This window comes from Scylla paramamosain, chromosome 37 (assembly GCF_035594125.1).
Source record: "Scylla paramamosain isolate STU-SP2022 chromosome 37, ASM3559412v1, whole genome shotgun sequence".
NCBI lineage: Eukaryota > Metazoa > Arthropoda > Malacostraca > Decapoda > Portunidae > Scylla > Scylla paramamosain.
Window position 1 is genome coordinate 9,112,501 of NC_087187.1, and position 17,500 is coordinate 9,130,000.

The 17,500-nt window shown below is 39.2% G+C and overlaps 1 protein-coding gene across 1 annotated transcript in view; it reads left to right on the forward strand.

Annotated features, from left to right (window-relative positions):
* Positions 1-17,500, forward strand: part of LOC135091473 (glutamate receptor 1-like) — a 452,327-nt gene that overhangs the window by 130,824 nt on the left and 304,003 nt on the right.

A 17,500-nucleotide genomic window follows, 5' to 3' on the forward strand; every position in this document is an offset into this window, starting at 1 on the left:
CTCTGATGTGTGTGTGTGTGTGTGTGTGTGTGTGTGTGTGTGTGTGTGTGTGTGTGTGTGTGTGTGTGTGTGTGTGTGTGTGTTTACATCCCTGAGCTTATTACACGTGAACACAGAGGCAGGAAAAAAAGATAAGGTAAGCTATGGTACCAAGAAAAGACAAGGGAACGAAATATGAAAAAATAAATAAATAAAAAAATGACACAGGAAAAAAAAAAAAAAAAAAAAAAGACATGACAATACGGGAAGAAAACATGTGGAAAGTTAAAAGAAAGGGGATAATAGGAGGACCAGAAATATAGGGATAATCATTAGGAAGAAGGGGTAAAGAAGGAAGACGAGGAGGAGGATGGGGGGTCACGGCGTTAAGTGAAGAAAAGAGGTAAGTGAGAGGAAGGTGGGAGAGGGAGAGATTAGAAGCCACGCCAGCATCAAAGGAGGAGGAAGTGGTGGTGGTGGTGGAGGTGGAGGTGGAGGTGGTGGAATAAGAGGAGGATAAGGCGGAGGAAGATGAGATGAGGGACGTTTTCACTACTACTTATTCTTTTGTTATGTAATGCTGCTCATCCATCTCCTCTGCTTTATTTTTTTCTTTCCTTCTTCCTTCCTCTCTCCTCTCACTCATTTTCATTCCTTCCGTCTATCCTTATTTTTTTTTCTCAGTGCCTTCCTTGCGTCCTTTGTGTATTCATTGATTAATTTCCGTCATCCTCTCCTTCCCTCCTTCAATTCTTTCCTTCTTTTTCTTCTTCCTTTCTTTTCTTTCCTTCGTGCCTTCAATACTTAATTTTCCTTCCTTCCTTCCTTCCTTCCTTCCTTCCTTCCTTCCTTCCTTCCTTCCTTCCTTCCTTCCTTCCTTCCTTCCTTCCTTTTCTTCCTCCCTTCCACACACACTCAATTTCCTACTTACGTACCTTTCTTTCTTCCTGGCTTTCTTTATTTATTCAGTAATTTAATTTCCCTTCTTCCTTCCTTCCTTCCTTCCTTCCTTCCTTCCTTCCTTCCTTCCTTCCTTCCTTCCTTCCTTCCTTCCTTCCTTCCTGCGTAAAGTAAACATTATATCAAATTATTCAGCTTTTTCCTCTCTTCCTTTGCCTCTTTTATCTCTTCCTTTGCTTCCTTTCCCTCCTTTTCTCTTAGTTCCTCTTTTTTTTTTCCATGAGTGAGGAAGATTAATAAGATTTTTTTTTCTTTTTCTAGTTTTAGTACGAGTGGTGTTTGTTTCATTGTCCTAATGGAAGGCTCCTCTCGTGTAACCACTTTATTTGAACGCTGCTTTTGTGTAGGGCCAAATTATTATTCTCGCTAATTAGCTAAATTAATTAATCACTTAGTGCACTAATTCATGGAGGAAGAGGTGTAGGAAATTTAGTGACCATGATACTTATGATTGTGATGATGGTAATGGTAATAGTAGTAGTAGTAATGATAATAATAAATAATAATAATAATAATAATAATATTGAAGGCGATGAAACAGAAGAAAACAACAACTTGAACAAGAACAGGAGGAGGAGGAGGAGGAGGGAAAACAGGAACAGAAACAAGGAAAATGTAGGGAGCGTTTTTTTTTTTGCATAGAATAAATAAAAAAAAAATGTCACGTAACAAATTTAGTAATGAAGATATTGTAATGAACTTCATCATACTATCAGAGACAGAGAGAGAGAGAGAGAGAGAGAGAGAGAGAGAGAGAGAGAGAGAGAGAGAGAGAGAGAGAGAGAGAGAGAGAGAGAGAGAGAGAGATAAAGGCTAGACTTGATTTTAGAGCATCAGGTTCAGTGGGTTTTAATCAATCAATCAATCAATCAGTTTGTCATGTTTTCGTCAGTAGAGGTCGTTAAGAGGGAAGAAGGACCTGGGATATAAGAAAACAAGGAAAAAATGAGAAAGGGACAAGAAGGTAGGGAAAAATGAGAAGGGGCAAGAATACAGTGGGTAAGGATTAAAAAGAAAAGAATATAGAGAAGAAATTAAAGGGAAGAGGATAAAGGATAAGAATTAATAGAGAATAAGAAGAAGAGTGGTTAATCATCTCTTCCTCTCCCTTTAATCATCTTTACCTTCCCTCCAACCATTCTTTCTTCTCCCTCCAATCATCCATCCCTTCTTTTCCCTCCAATCATCCTTTTTTCTCTCCAATCATCCATCCCTTCTTTTCCCTCCAGTCATCCCTTCCTTTTCCCTTCAATCATCCATCCCTTCATTTCTCTCCAACCATCCTTTTTTTTTTTTTTTCCCTCCAACTGGCCCTTACTTTACCTCCAATTATCCCTTTCTTTCCCTCCAACCATTCCTTCGTTTCCCTCCAACCATCTCTTCGTTTCCCTCCAACCATTCCTTTCTTTCCCTCCAATCATTCCATTTCTTTCCCTCCATTTCTTTTCCCTTCAACCCAATGGAAATTCATAATAAGATATACGTACAAGAAAGAAAGAAAAAAATAGTGTTAGAAGTAGATCCGGAGAGAGAGAGAGAGAGAGAGAGAGAGAGAGAGAGAGAGAGAGAGAGAGAGAGAGAGAGAGAGAGAGAGAGAGAGAGAGGTGATTAAGAGGTAATCATCAACAGTCACACGCCATAACATTATAATCCATCTAACGAGAACATCACACAGAAAGAGAAGGCGACCACCCTAATTGCTGCCCTAATGCCCCTGATATCCCGTGTGTGTGTGTGTGTGTGTGTGTGTGTGTGTGTGTGTGTAATGGCCTTCCAGTGAATTTTTTTTTCTTTATTGTATTATTGTTGGGTTTTTCATTATTCTTGCAATTTTCTATAAATGTTGTTGTTGGTCTTGCTGGCGGTAGTGATGGTGATTGTGGTTCTAGTAGTGGTGGTGGTGGTGGTCCTTTTCTTCCTGCTCATTATTATCGACATAATATTATTATTATTATTATTATTATTATTATTATTATTATTATTATTATTATTGTTGTTGTTCTTGTTGATCGTGGTGGTGGTGTGGTGGTGTCGTTGTTATTATTATTATTATTATTATTATTATTATTATTATTATTATTATTATTATTATTATTATTATTATTATTATTATTATTTATTATTATTAAAGAATTGGTAAAAGTTACACCCTCTCTAAAGGCGAAATATTATTGAAGGAAAAAAGTTAATGTAATTTCTGAAAAAGGAATAATATATATATATATATATATATATATATATATATATATATATATATATATATATATATATATATATATATATATATATATATATATATATATATATATATATATATATATATATATATATATATATATATATATATATATATATATATATATATATATATATATATATATATATATATATATATATATATATATATATATATCCCACATTTCCCATCCCTGCCAAAATTGTCTATCCTTCCTTGTCTTCTCTTTCTTCTTACGTCTTTCTTTACTTTTGTTATTTTTTTTTCTCCTCATTCTCATCGTTCTCTCATCCTCCATCTCGTCGCCTTCGTCTTTCAGTTTCCTGCCTGACTTTCCTCTCCCTCCTCCTTGACTTTCCTCCTTCTTTTCTCTCTTACTCTTTCATCTTCCTTCTCCTTTATCTCTTTCTTAGTAGATGGTTTTTTTTCCTTCTTCTTTTTCTTCTTCTTCTTCTTCTTCTTCTTCTTCTTCTTCTTCTTCTTCTTCTTCTTCTTCTTCTTCTTCTTCTTCTTTTTCTTTTTCTTTTTCTTTTTCTTTTTCTTTTTCTTTTTCTTCTTCTTCTTCTTCTTCTTCTTCTTGTACTCTTCTTCTTCTTCTTCTTCTTCTTCTTGTACTCTTCTTCTTCTTCTTCTTCTTCTTCTTGTACTCTTCTTCTTCTTCTTCTTGTACTCTTCTTCTTCTTCTTCTTCTTTGTACTCCTTCTTCTTCTTCTTCTTCTTCTTGTACTCTTCTTCTTCTTCTTCTTCTTCTTCTTGTACTCTTCTTCTTCTTCTTCTTCTTGTACTCTTCTTCTTCTTCTTCTTCTTCTTCTTCTTCTTCTTCTTCTTCTTCTTCTTCTTCTTCTTCTTCTTCTTCTTCTTCTTCTTCTTGTACTCTTCTTCTTCTTCTTCTTCTTCTTCTTCTTCTTCTTCTTCTTCTTCTTCTTCTTCTTCTTCTTCTTCTTCTTCTTCTTCTTCTTCTTCTTCTTCTTCTTCTTCTTCTTCTTCTTCTTCTTCTTCTTCTTCTTCTTCTTCTTCTTCTTCTTCTTCTTCTTCTTCTTCTTCTTCTTCTTCTTCTTCTTCTTCTTCTTCTTCTTCTTCTTCTTCTTCTTCTTCTTCTTCTTCTTCTTCTTCTTCTTCTTCTTCTTCTTCTTCTTCTTCTTCTTCTTCTTCTTCTTCTTCTTCTTCTTCTTCTTCTTCTTCTTCTTCTTCTTCTTCTTCTTCTTCTTCTTCTTCTTCTTCTTCTTCTTCTTCTTCTCCTCCTCCCTCCCCAGGTTCACAGACATGCCTCGCCTCGTCTCCGGCAGGATGTTGCAGCAACCTTGGGAAAGAAAAACATTATTTTTATATCCTTCGATTTTGCAATACCAACAGTATTCTGCGTTTATTGGTGATTTTTTTTTTCGTGTATTTATTTATTTGTTTATCTATTTATTTTTTTCTTTATTTTCTTTCTTTATTTTTTTACTTTTTTATATTTTATTTATTAGTTTATTTTTTTATTTGAATTTGTGTTGATTAAAATACATGTTCTCGATTACTTAGTATGACATTTTTTTATTGTTTCTTTTTTTCCCTATTTAATTTTCATTGTTCATTTCCATATTGCATGTATGAGGGTATTTAGTCTCTCTCTCTCTCTCTCTCTCTCTCTCTCTCTCTCTCTCTCTCTCTCTCTCTCTCTCTCTCTCTCTCTCTCTCTCTCTCTCTCTCTCTCTCTCTCTCTCTCTCTCTCTCTCTCTCTCTCTCTCTCTCTCTCTCTCTCTCTCTCTCAAAGGTAGGCTTAGTCACTCGTTTCTCTGATCACTAAAAGCGGATGGAAGACAGGGTTGACCTCTCTGAGCTTTCCTCCTCTCTTCCTCCTCTCTCCCTCTCTTTCTATTTCCATTTCTCGTTTCCTCGCTCTTGTGTCTTTGAGTCTTCCTTTGGTGTTCTTTGGTCTTATATCCTTCTCTCTCTCTCTCTCTCTCTCTCTCTCTCTCTCTCTCTCTCTCTCTCTCTCTCTCTCTCTCTCTCTCTCTCTCTCTCTCTCTCTCTCTCTCTCTCTCTCTCCGTTATCAGATTGTGCGCATCCTTTCTCCTTGTCTGCGCTGCTTCTTATCACCTCTTCCCCCTTTTACTCTTCTTTTCCCCTACCGTGACTTCCTTCTTCCTCTATCTCTCCCTCTCCCTCAATCTCTTATCTTTGGGGCAAAATTCACACACTCTTGACTCGATTCCTTTAACGCCCTATTCCTTCCTCCTTCCCTATCTTTCCACCTTTCTTAGTCCTGTGTTCTCATCCCTCCATCTCTCCCTACTCTCCTCCTCAGTCTCTTCCTCTTCCTCTTCTCCCAAGCCTGTCAGCTGCCTTTTTTCTTCCTTTTTTTTTTCTTTATTCGCCTTGCCTCTTTCTCTTGGTTTTGTTTCGCTATCCAGTTTTGCCATGTTTTCATCCATTCTTGACGTCCTTTCTCTCTTTCTCTCTCTTTCTCTTTCTCTCTCTCTTTCTCACTCTTCTCTTCCTTCCTTCCTTCCTTCCTTCCTTTCTCGACATTCTCTCACTCTCTCACTCTCTGTTTCTCCTTCACACTCTTCGTTGCAGTATTCCCTTCCTCTTCCTCCTGTTTCTCTCATTCCTTTACATCCTCTCCCTGTTTCCACGTTCCTCCTCCTCCTCCTCCTCCTCCTCCTCCTCCTCCTCCTCCTCCTCCTCCTCTCAAAGCACTGAACTCGATCGATGTCTATCCCTGGAAGCTTCTCTCGTCGTCAACTTGTTTCATTAGCATAAGGGCCCATCGATAGTTTCTGCTCTTAAATTCATCACTCAGGCCGTTCCCTGCAGCCTGTGCGGCCTTCAGAGAGCAAGAACGGCCCTTTGGAAACTGTCTTTATTCATCGCAACTTGACATTTATAGAAGCATAACCTGTGTGTTGTGTTTTGGCTTTTTTTTTTTTGTTTACTTTGTCACTTGCATACGTTGCTTTCGTCATGGTGGTGTTAGTGTTGGTGGTGGTCGTTGTAGTAGTAGTAGTAGTAGTAGTAGTAGTAGTAGTTTCGTTGATAGTAACTGTAGTGGTGTAGGAATTATTATAGATTTTTTTTTTTTTTAGTAATAGTGCTCGTATTGATTTCAGACAGACAGAAACAGGTACAGGCAGAGTAACGACACAGCCAAACAATTATAACGACTGGTTGGAGGAAAAGGACAAAGCACACACACAGAGGTACATCTCTGACACACACACACACACACACACACACACACACACACACACACACACACACACACACACACACACACACACACACACACACACACACACACACACACCATGAACTCCATTACCAAAATAACTAGATTTCAACCAGATGGCACCACTGCTATCACATCTATTTCTAAAGCTGAACTCTTCGCTCAAACCTTTGCTAAAAACGCTACCTTGGACGATTCTGGGCTTGTTCCTCCCTCTCCTCCACCCTCTGACTATTTCATGCTACCTATTAAAATTTTTCGCAATGATGTTTTCCATGCCCTTGCTGGCCTAAACCCCTAAACCTTCGGAAGGCTTATGGACTTGATGGGGTCCCTCCTATTGTTCTCCGAAACTGTGCCTCCGTGCTTGCACCTTGCCTAGTCAAACTCTTTCAGCTCTGTCTTTCAACATCTACCTTTCCCTCTTGCTGGAAGTTTGCCTACTTTCAGCCTGTTTCTAAAAAGGGTGACTGTTCTAATCCCTCAAACTACCGTCCTATTGCTTTAATCTCCTGCCTATCTAAAGTTTTTTTAATCTATCCTCAACAGGAAGATTCTTAAACATCTATCGTTTCACAACCTTCTATCTGATCGCCAGTATGGGTTCCGTCAAGGCCGCTCTACTGGTGATCTGGCTTTCCTTACTGAGTCTTGGTCATCCTCTTTTAGAGATTAAGGTGAATCTTTTGCTGTTGCCTTGGACATATCAAAAGCTTTTGATAGAGTCTGGCACAAAGCTTTGATTTCCAAACTACCCTCCTACGGCTTCTATCCTTCTCTCTGTAACTTCATCACAAGTTTCCTTTCTGACCGTTCTATTGCTGCTGTGTTAGTCACTGTTCTCCTAAATCTATTAACACTGGTACTCCTCAGGGTTTTGTCCTGTCACCCACTCTTTTCTTATTATTCATTAATGATCTTCTAAACCAAACTTGTCCTATCCATTCCTACGCTGATGATACCACCCTACACTTTTCCACGTCTTTTCATAGACGTCCAACCCTTCAGAAGGTAAACATTTCACGCAGGGAAGCCACAGAACGCTTGACTTCTGATCTTTCTAAAATTTCTGATTGGGGCAGAGCAAACTTGGTATTGTTCAATGCCCCAAAAACTCAATTCCTCCATCTATCAACTCGACACAGCCTTCCAGACAATTATCCCCTCTTCTTCAGTGACACTCAACTGTCCCCCTCTTCTACACTGAACATCCTTGGTCTGTCCTTTACTTATAATCTGAACTGGAAACTTCACATCTCATCTCTAGCTAAAACAGCTTCTATGAAGTTAGGTGTTCTGAAACGTCTCCACCAGTTTTTCTCACCCCCCAGCTGCTAACTCTGTACAAGGGCCTTATCCGTCCATGTATGGAGTATGCTTCACATGTCTGGAGGGGTTCCACTCATACTGCTCTTCTAGACAGGGTGGAATCAAAAGCTTTTCGTCTTATGAACTCCTCTCCTCTAACTGACTGTCTTCAGCCTCTCTCTCACCGCCGCAATGTTGCATCTCTAGCTGTCTTCTATCGCTATTTTCATGCTAACTGCTCTTCTGATCTTGCTAACTGCATGCCTCCCCTCCTCCCGCGGCCTCGCTGCACGCTGCACAAGACTTTCTTCTTTCTCTCACCCTTATTCTGTCCACCTCTCTAACGCAAGAGTTAACCAGTATTCTCAATCATTCATCCCTTTCTCTGGTAAACTCTAACTCCCTGCCTACTTCTGTATTTCCACCTTCCTATGACTTGAATTCCTTCAAGAGGGAGGTTTCAAGACACTTATCCATCCGTTTTTGACTACTGCTTTAACCCTTTTATGGGACTGGCATTTATGTGGGCATTTTTTTTATTGGATTTTTGTTGCCCTTGGCCAGTGTCTCTCCTACATAACACAAACACACACACACACACACACACACACACACACACACACACACACACACACACACACACACACACACACAGAGAGAGAGAGAGAGAGAGAGAGAGAGAGAGAGAGAGAGAGAGAGAGAGAGAGAGAGAGAGAGAGAGAGAGAGAGAGAGAGAGAGAGAGAGAGAGAGAGAGAGAGAGAGAGCAAAATCCCAAATAAAGCTTAAGGATATCTGGCACATCCGGAGTAACGGTCTTGGGAGTGAAAGCTTTAATAATTTAATGACACCTGACCTCATTCTGACCGTCAGATAATCCGCAGGTAACACCTCAGGTAAGAGGCGACACACCTGGACCCTTCCCCGGCGCCTCCCTCACACTCAGAGCTCAGAATCCTCTTGCTTTTGACTGAATAAAAAAAAGGTGCTCGCTTATCCTCTTTGCTTTCGTCTTTCCTGCCTCTTCCTCCCTCTCAGTTTGCAGTCACACGAAATTAGATTTTTGTTTTTCTGTTTTTGTTTTTGTCGGGGGTGAGGTTGGCTAGGGGAGCGAGTGTGTGTGTGTGTGTGTGTGTGTGTGTGTGTGTGTGTGTGTGTGTGTGTGTGTGTGTGTGTGTGGGTGAGTGAATAGGTGGGTGGTGGTATGTTTTTATCTGCTTGTCAGTCTGAAATGATAACGGTGTGTGTGTGTGTGTGTGTGTGTGTGTGTGTGTGTGTGTGTGTGTGTGTGTGTGTGTGTGTTTCTGTCTATTTGTCTGCATTTTTTGTAAATTTAGTAAACCCAAAAAAATTAACCATAACTTATTTTAACTCAGCAGCGCAAAATTATTCCGTACTTAAAACCGTGTCATCTGTATCAAAATAGGACTCACGAGAATACAGACCATTTCTTCTATGAACACAGCATTTCCAAAACAGTCCTTATATGAACGCAGACCATTTCACAACAGTCCTCATCAGAATACAGACCATTACAAAACAGTCCTTATATGAATACAGACCATTTCAAAACAGCCCTTATCAGAATATAGGCCATTACAAAACAGTCCTTATATGAATACAGACCATTACAAAACAGTCCTTATATGAATACAGACCATTACAAAACAGCCCTTATCGGAATACAGACCATTTCAAAGCAGGTTTTATCAGAATACAGACCATTTTGAAATAAGACCGACCCACGAGAATACAGATCGCATCAAAATACACGCCAGTAACTCCACATTTTGAAACAGACCTTAATAAAATGCAGAATCCCAAAATCCGTGTCTAGGTTCGTGAAGTAACTCCCCTATTTCAAAACAAACTTTACGAGAACACAGACAAAACAAACTCTTGCAAAAATGTGTCAGGATTCACAGAGCAATCCCCCACCCGGATATTCCCAGGTCAAGGTATCCCGAGCATTCACTCCCTCAGACTCTGGCCATCAGGTGACGAGGCGGGGATCGGCTTAAGTTCCGATCAATTAAGTGTAATGGCCAGTAATCGCGTCCATACAAAGACTAACGAGCCGTGAGTCCAGTGAGGAGAGGCAGGAAGGAAGGGAGGAGGAGGAGGAGGAGGAAGAGGAGGAGGAGGGTAAGGGTGAGGGAGGGTTGGGCTCAGAGGAAATTGTGAAAATCGTACTTAATGCTGTGTTTCACCTTCCTTACGCTTTTTTCTCTCTCTCTCTCTCTCTCTCTCTCTCTCTCTCTCTCTCTCTCTCTCTCTCTCTCTCTCTCTCTCTCTCTCTCTCTCTCTCTCTCTCTCTCTCTCTCTCTCTCTCTCTCTCTCTCTCTCTCTCTCTCTCATTTTACTCTACTTGTCTCTTACCAAATTTCTAAACATTTAACTTTGTCTTGTTTTCTTGTATCAACATTCCACTTCTGTTCATCTGTCTATCCTTCCTTCCAGTATTCTCTTTTATACGTTTATCCATCCTTACATTCCTCCTTCCACCAGACCTTCCATCATTCCACTTAATATTTTTAACCTTTCACCCTTCCATCCACCCACCATTTCATCCATCCACCCATCCATCTATCCATTCTTTCCTCCACTTATAGTTCCGTCCAGCTATTATTTCTTCAATTCATTCATCCATTCATCCATACTTTCTTCCACCATGATTCCACCCTCGAATCTTTATATCAATCATTTAGTCCCTTCACTCTTCTATTCATCCCTCTCTCTCTCGCCCTCTCTCTCCCTAACTCCATCCCATCCACCGCCAAGCACGCCGTCCTGTCAGCCTATGCCACACAGCCTCAGTAGTTCTGTTCAAACACGTTCTCTAACCTCGCCAAAGAAGTCACAAGTTAAGATTCATGTTCCATTTTCCCCAACTGACTCCCTTCCCTTTCACCCTTCCTTTTACTCTCTCTCTCTCTCTCTCTCTCTCTCTCTCTCTCTCTCTCTCTCTCTCTCTCTCTCTCTCTCTCTCTCTCTCTCTCTCTCTCTCTCTCTCTCTCTCTCTCTCTCTCTCTCTCTCTCTCTCTCTCTCTCTCTCTCTCTCTCTCTCTCTCTCTCTCTCTCTCTCTCTCTCTCTCTCTCTCTCTCTCTCTCTCTCTCTCTCTCTCTCTCTCTCTCTGCTTTTCAAACTATCCTCTTACTTTCTCCTCTTCATCACTCTCCTCTTTCACCTCCTTCGCTCTTTCCTTTTCAATCCTTTCTGTTTCTCTTTCATCCTCATTCATTTTAGCTGCTTTCATTCGTGTGTGTGTGTGTGTGTGTGTGTGTGTGTGTGTGTGTGTGTGTGTGTGTGTGTGTGTGTGTCGGTTTTTGCTGGCGTTCACTCACCTTGACATATCCTTTACGGGCGCATCGCTATCACTGCTGACAGCGGGATGCGAGTATTTCCACACACAAGCTGCACACTGACTGCTCTCTCCACCCAGTTTTGTGAAGTTGTTGTGGCGCCGGACGTCTGACTTGGAATGGTATTAGTTGTGACTTAGATTCCTTTGACGGCTTTCTGTGCAGAGTTTCGCTGGCTATATTTGAGTTTCTCGTGTTTTGATCAGTTATGTAATTTTGCTTTTAGTTGTGATAATACTTGTCAGGTTTACGTTGTTGAAAGTTTGCTGAAATGTTTTGCTTTTCGTCTCGTACGCATGATACTAATGATGATAATGATCTAATTGTGCAAAGTGTGTGTCTGTCCCACAGTTTCACAGTGTAAGGTCGAATTTAGTGACAACAAACTTCACTGAAAGCAGAAACTGTAGTGAATGTAATTAATTTAAAGAAGATTCTGTTAAAGTTATCAGTAAAAGATTCTCAAAGTTATCAGTTAAAGATATGCCACCAGGCAGGCAAGGATTTACTGACAGTGAGGGACATGAAATTTCAGTATATTGCTTATTTGTTTTTTTATTTATTTATTCTTAAATGAAAGGAGGCATAAATTTGCCGCAAGTCACGTATGAGTGTGGCAAGAGAAGTTTCTCTCTCTCTCTCTCTCTCTCTCTCTCTCTCTCTCTCTCTCTCTCTCTCTCTCTCTCTCTCTCTCTCTCTCTCTCTCTCTCTCTCTCTCTCTCTCCCTGTATGAATAAATTAATATTGCACATGAATTTCCTAAATACACGCTACTACACTCTGCCATATACATACAGAGAGCACGAAGGCATTACTCGAGTCAGTGTCAGAAGAGTTGTCCCGGCCATCAGTATATTAATGCGTTCTGTCCCTTGCTTTCCTCCCACGCATTTTATGTACTGCTGTTGTCGCATGCAGGTTGTAATAATGATGATGGGTGGACGCAACGGCAATACACTTGTCTTTGATAAAATGTGTGTCTTTAATGATGTTTATATGGACACACACACACACACACACACACACACACACACACACACACACACACACACACACACACACACACACACACACACACACACCGAAGTAAATTCATAATTTTCTTCCTGAACTGTGATGTCAACAGACGTATTGTTTCAACTGATAAAGAAAACGGAAGTGTGTGAGAATATAATAGGGGGGAGAGAGAGAGAGAGAGAGAGAGAGAGAGAGAGAGAGAGAGAGAGAGAGAGAGAGAGAGAGAGAGAGAGAGAGAGAGAGATTCGTACCTCATTAAAGACTTTTGCGGACATTCACTCACTTGCATTTTGGATTTCTTTTTCATATGTATATTTTTATTTTCTTGCCTGTTTTCATCTTCAATATCATCTTTGAATGTATGAATTTTCATTCTCTTTTCACTGTCCAATTTAGCTTACATATATAGTTTGTTTGTTTTTTTCAGTCGCTATGTAGGTCTCTCTCTCTCTCTCTCTCTCTCTCTCTCTCTCTCTCTCTCTCTCTCTCTCTCTCTCTCTCTCTCTCTCTCTCTCTCTCTCTCTCTCTCTCTCTCTCTCCCGCGATCTTCCATCATCGTCATCTACTCCATCACGGCTCATTATCTCTGCCCTGTATCTCCTTTACTCATTAATTATACATATCTTCCCTCCTCTTCTTTTTCATTCACGTCCCGTCCCATTTTCTCTCACGCCGCGCCACATCCTTCCCTCCCGACCAACCCACTCTCCCTCTCCCTCTCTCTTCTTCTCCCTCTTCCCCCCTCGTCACAACACATTAAGCCCGCCAGAACGTTAAGTCTCATCCCGGGAGTTCATTTCACTGTTGTTCATCTTAAGTCTCTCGTTGTCCTCCTTCCTTCCTCCCTCCAGTGCTACCTTGTGCTTTAATGTCTCCAAGTAGGCCTTCTTTCTCTCTCTCTCTCTCTCTCTCTCTCTCTCTCTCTCTCTCTCTCTCTCTCTCTCTCTCTCTCTCTCTCTCGCTCTCGCTCTTTCTCGCTCTCTCTCAATTTGTTCCTTTCCTCTAACTGTTTCTCTGATGGTATTTTTTGGTTTCGATTGTTGTTTTTTTTTTTTGGGTGGGGATGGTTATTTATAGGCTGGCTTTGTATTTTTTTTCTTTTGAAATTTTAAGTTTTTTTTTTTTTCATATATATTAGATATTTTGGTTGGTTTAGGTTTTCGTGTGTGTGTGTGTGTGTGTGTGTGTGTGTGTGTGTGTGTGTGTCCCAGCGCTCCATGATACTCTTAACACATTTTAACCTCCATTTCGTCTTGCTGCCTTTGTCCCTCACACACTTTAACCTTTCCCCTCATGCCTCCCCCCATTACATTATGACTCTTACGTGTTCTTTCCCCATTAATTCTCACGGCGCGCATTTTTACATCCCAGAAAAGCGCAGTAATGTATTGGCTGCGTTGCGCATTTTTACGACGGAGAACATCCACTTCCTTCTCCACCATCGTAAATTCTCAGTCGCCGCTTCCTGTCCCAAAATATTCGTATCTCGGCCCACTCGCTTCCCTTCTAAACCGGATGGAGTGACAGACAGACAGACAGATGGACGGACAGGCTGCGAGATGTACGCGGTCATGTGAACACTTTAAAAGTACATGAGGAGGATAAGTATGTCAGGAAGGGAAACTTTAACACACACACACACACACACACACACACACACACACACACACACACACACACACACACACACACACACACACACACACACACACACACACACACACACACACACACACACACACACACACACACACACACACACACACACACACACACTCTCTCTCTCTCTCTCTCTCTCTCTCTCTCTCTCTCTCTCTCTCTCTCTCTCTCTCTCTCTCTCTCTCTCTCTCTCTCTCTCTCTCTCTCCTCGTAAACATCAAATCGGGTTCTGTCTCCTTATTCATCCTCGCTGTCGCTATTCATCACCTCCTCATACGCCCTCTTTCTTGCCTCGCCTTGTCCTCCTTTGTCTCCCTTCTTCCTTTCCCTTATATTTCCCTCTTTCCCTCCGTTACTCCTCCTTTATTCCCTTCCATCACTCCTCCATTCCACTCTCTTTGTCCTCCATATCTTTCTAGTTTTTCTCTATTTCTTTCTCTCTTAGCTTTCACTTCTTTTCGTTATTTTTACTTCTCTGTATTCTTTTCACTCTCTCTCTTCCCTCTTCGTACTTCCACTTTTCTTCCATCCATCACATGTCCTCTCTTTTATCTTCCTTATGCTGTTCCTTTACAATTCTTTCACCCTCACATCTCCCTCTTCTTGCATCCATCTCCTCCGTCCATCCCATGCCCCATCTTTTCTTCTCCTTGTGCTTTCTCCCTTCCTTGTATATGTATCGCATTAAGAAACATGGGTGAAGATCTTATGAGGTGTTTGCGAACATAGGTTGGTGTTGAGAAAGATAAATCTGATGTTTGTGTGTTGGGGACACCATGAGAAAAAATAAAAGATAAGACGCTCATGAAGCCGTTTTAGAAACAAAAAAAAAAAAAAAACGATAGAAAAGAGATTAGTATATATATATATATATATATATATATATATATATATATATATATATATATATATATATATATATATATATATATATATATATATATATATATATATATATATATATATATATATATATATATATATATATATATATATATATACTCGTATATATATATCAAAATGTCCTAACCATGTTGCTGTATTCTTTGAAGGCGGCGGAAATAGTGATGCATATTTACGACACACGTACGGTAATTTAACGGGAAGCGTACGAAGTGTTTATAGATATCCATCCTTTGTAACCTTTCTAACTGTATTCTTATATTCTTAAATTCCGGTAGAGACAGTGATGCACATTTAGTGAAAAAAAAAAAAAAAGATTGATTTAACACAAAAGGTGTGGAATATTTATACATACCCACTTTTTTGTAACCTTTCTTAACAAATTATTGTATTATTTTTTTTTTTTTTTATCGCGGCGGAGAGAGTGATGCATATTTAATAAAACACGCACTTCAGTTTATCAGAATAGGTAAGAAGTGCGAAGTGCGAAGTTTTTTTAGCCTTGAGTCAGCGTCCCTCTTACAAGAAAAAAATAAAATAAATAAATAAATAAATAAATAAAATCATTATCTCTGAACTTTGGAATTATGTTCCTGTTTTCTTTGACAGCGGCGGAGACAGGGATGCGTATTCATGAACCACGAAGTGCGAAGTGTTTATAAATATCCATTCACAGTAACCTTTCTAACCACATTATCGTATTCTTTGATCGCGGCAGACACACGGATACGTATATACTGAAAAAAAAGTACATTAATTTAACAGAAAAGGTGTGAAGTATTTATAAATATTAACTTTTTGTTATCTTTGTAAGGCATTTCCTGTATTATTTTATCGAGGCGGAGACAGTGATGCATGTTTGATAAAAATTTATCAGAAAAGCTGAGAAGTGCGAAGTACGAAGTTTTTGTAGCCCTTTGATAAAAATTTATCAGAAAAGCTGAGAAGTGCGAAGTACGAAGTTTTTGTAGCCCTGCGCCAGTGTCCCTCTTGAAAAAAAAATGTATATAAAAGATAGGAAAATAAAATAAATCAATATCTCTATTCTTGTATTCTTTGATTGCGGGGGAGGCAATGATACAAGTATACTACAAAAACGTTTATTAATTTAGTAAAAAAAAAAAAAAAAAAACGAAATGCTTGTAAAAATCTACATTTTCTTTGTAGACTAACTGTATTTATGTATTAGTTGATATCTAAACCGCTCAACACTATTCCTGTACTCTTTGAATCCAGCGGAGACAGGGATGCATATTTACAACAGACGCACGACAGTTTAACGCGAAACGTACGATGCATGCAAACATCACGCAACAAAGCCTTCATTACCGCGGCGCCTCATCACGGGGGCGTATTGTGCGTCTGGGCTTTGCACCAACACCTCGGATCACCCTAACTTGCCCTCCTCCACGCCCTTGTGAGGCAGGGAGGCGTGGATTCCCCTTAAAGAGCATTAGAACCTCCTCCTACGGTACCCGATCCTCCTAGTCGTGGGATCCGCCAGTAGTGTTCCTGGCTGTGGATGAGACGGTAGTGTGTCGTGATGGGTTGGGGGGAGTGGGAGTAGCTGGGATGTAATTGAGTGGGTTTGGTGTTATTGTTGTAGTGGTGGTGGAGGTGGTTGTGGTGATGGTGGTGGTGGTAGTAGTAGTAGTAGTGGTAGTGGTAGTTAGTTGTGTTGTTATTGTGGTGATTCATTATATTATTATCACTATTACTGTTACTATTATTATTATCATTATCATGTACATCCTATTCCTTCCATTATTTTCGTCTTTCTTACAGTCATCCTCCTATTCCTTGTCCTACTCATATATTTCTTGTTCACATGTTCTTCCTTCTCCTTCCAGTTCCGCCATCACCACCACGTTCTCCTATTCCTTCACCACAATACTTGCAATCATCCAGGAATTGCAGCAACACGGAAAAGCAACAGGAAAATAACAGAAATAAGAAAGAAAACCCAAACTTTTCCTTCCTTTACACTAACCAACCTTTATTTACCTTTCCTTCCACCATTTTCCATTACTTTTACGTCAAACCCAGTATTTTTTTTTATTTTAGTATTTTTATTTATTATTATATTATTATTATTATTATTATTATTATTATTATTATTATTATTATTATTATTATTATTATTATTATTATTATTATTTTATAGTTTAGTATCTTAGTATTAAAAATAGTATTCTTTTTCTTTCTTTTAAATGATCAAATCTTATTTATCCTATCTTATATTAATTTTATTATTGTTTTTTTTTCACAAAGATTCATATTCCTTCTCAACTTGCCTCTTTTTCCTTCCTTATTCTCATCAAGGAACTCGGATTTTTTATATTTTTATCTTTCATTTCTTTACATTTCACCTCCAATAATCGGAATCTTCCCTCCTATTTCATTGTTTATTTTACTTTATCAAATAACTATTTTTCCTTTATTTATCTTCTAAACCAGTATATCCCTACGTTCATTTATGTTATTCTTTTCATTTTACATTATCAAATACGTATTTTTTTCATTTACTTATCTCCAAAACCAATATTTCCCAACATTCACAAAAAAATTTTGTTCATTTTTTTTTTGTCATTATCAAACACCTATTCATCCCTTATTTATCCCCATTTTTTATAATTATTCTACATAATCAATCACATATTCATCCTCTGTTTATTTCCATTTTCCCTTATCATTATTTTACATCATCAATCACGTGTTCTCCCTCATTTATCTCCCTTTTTATCATTATTTTACATCACCATACACCTATTCTTCCATCATTTTTTGTTTTATTATTTTATATCATGAAACACCAATTCCTCTTTCATCTATCTCTATTTTTCCTCACTTTACACCACCAGT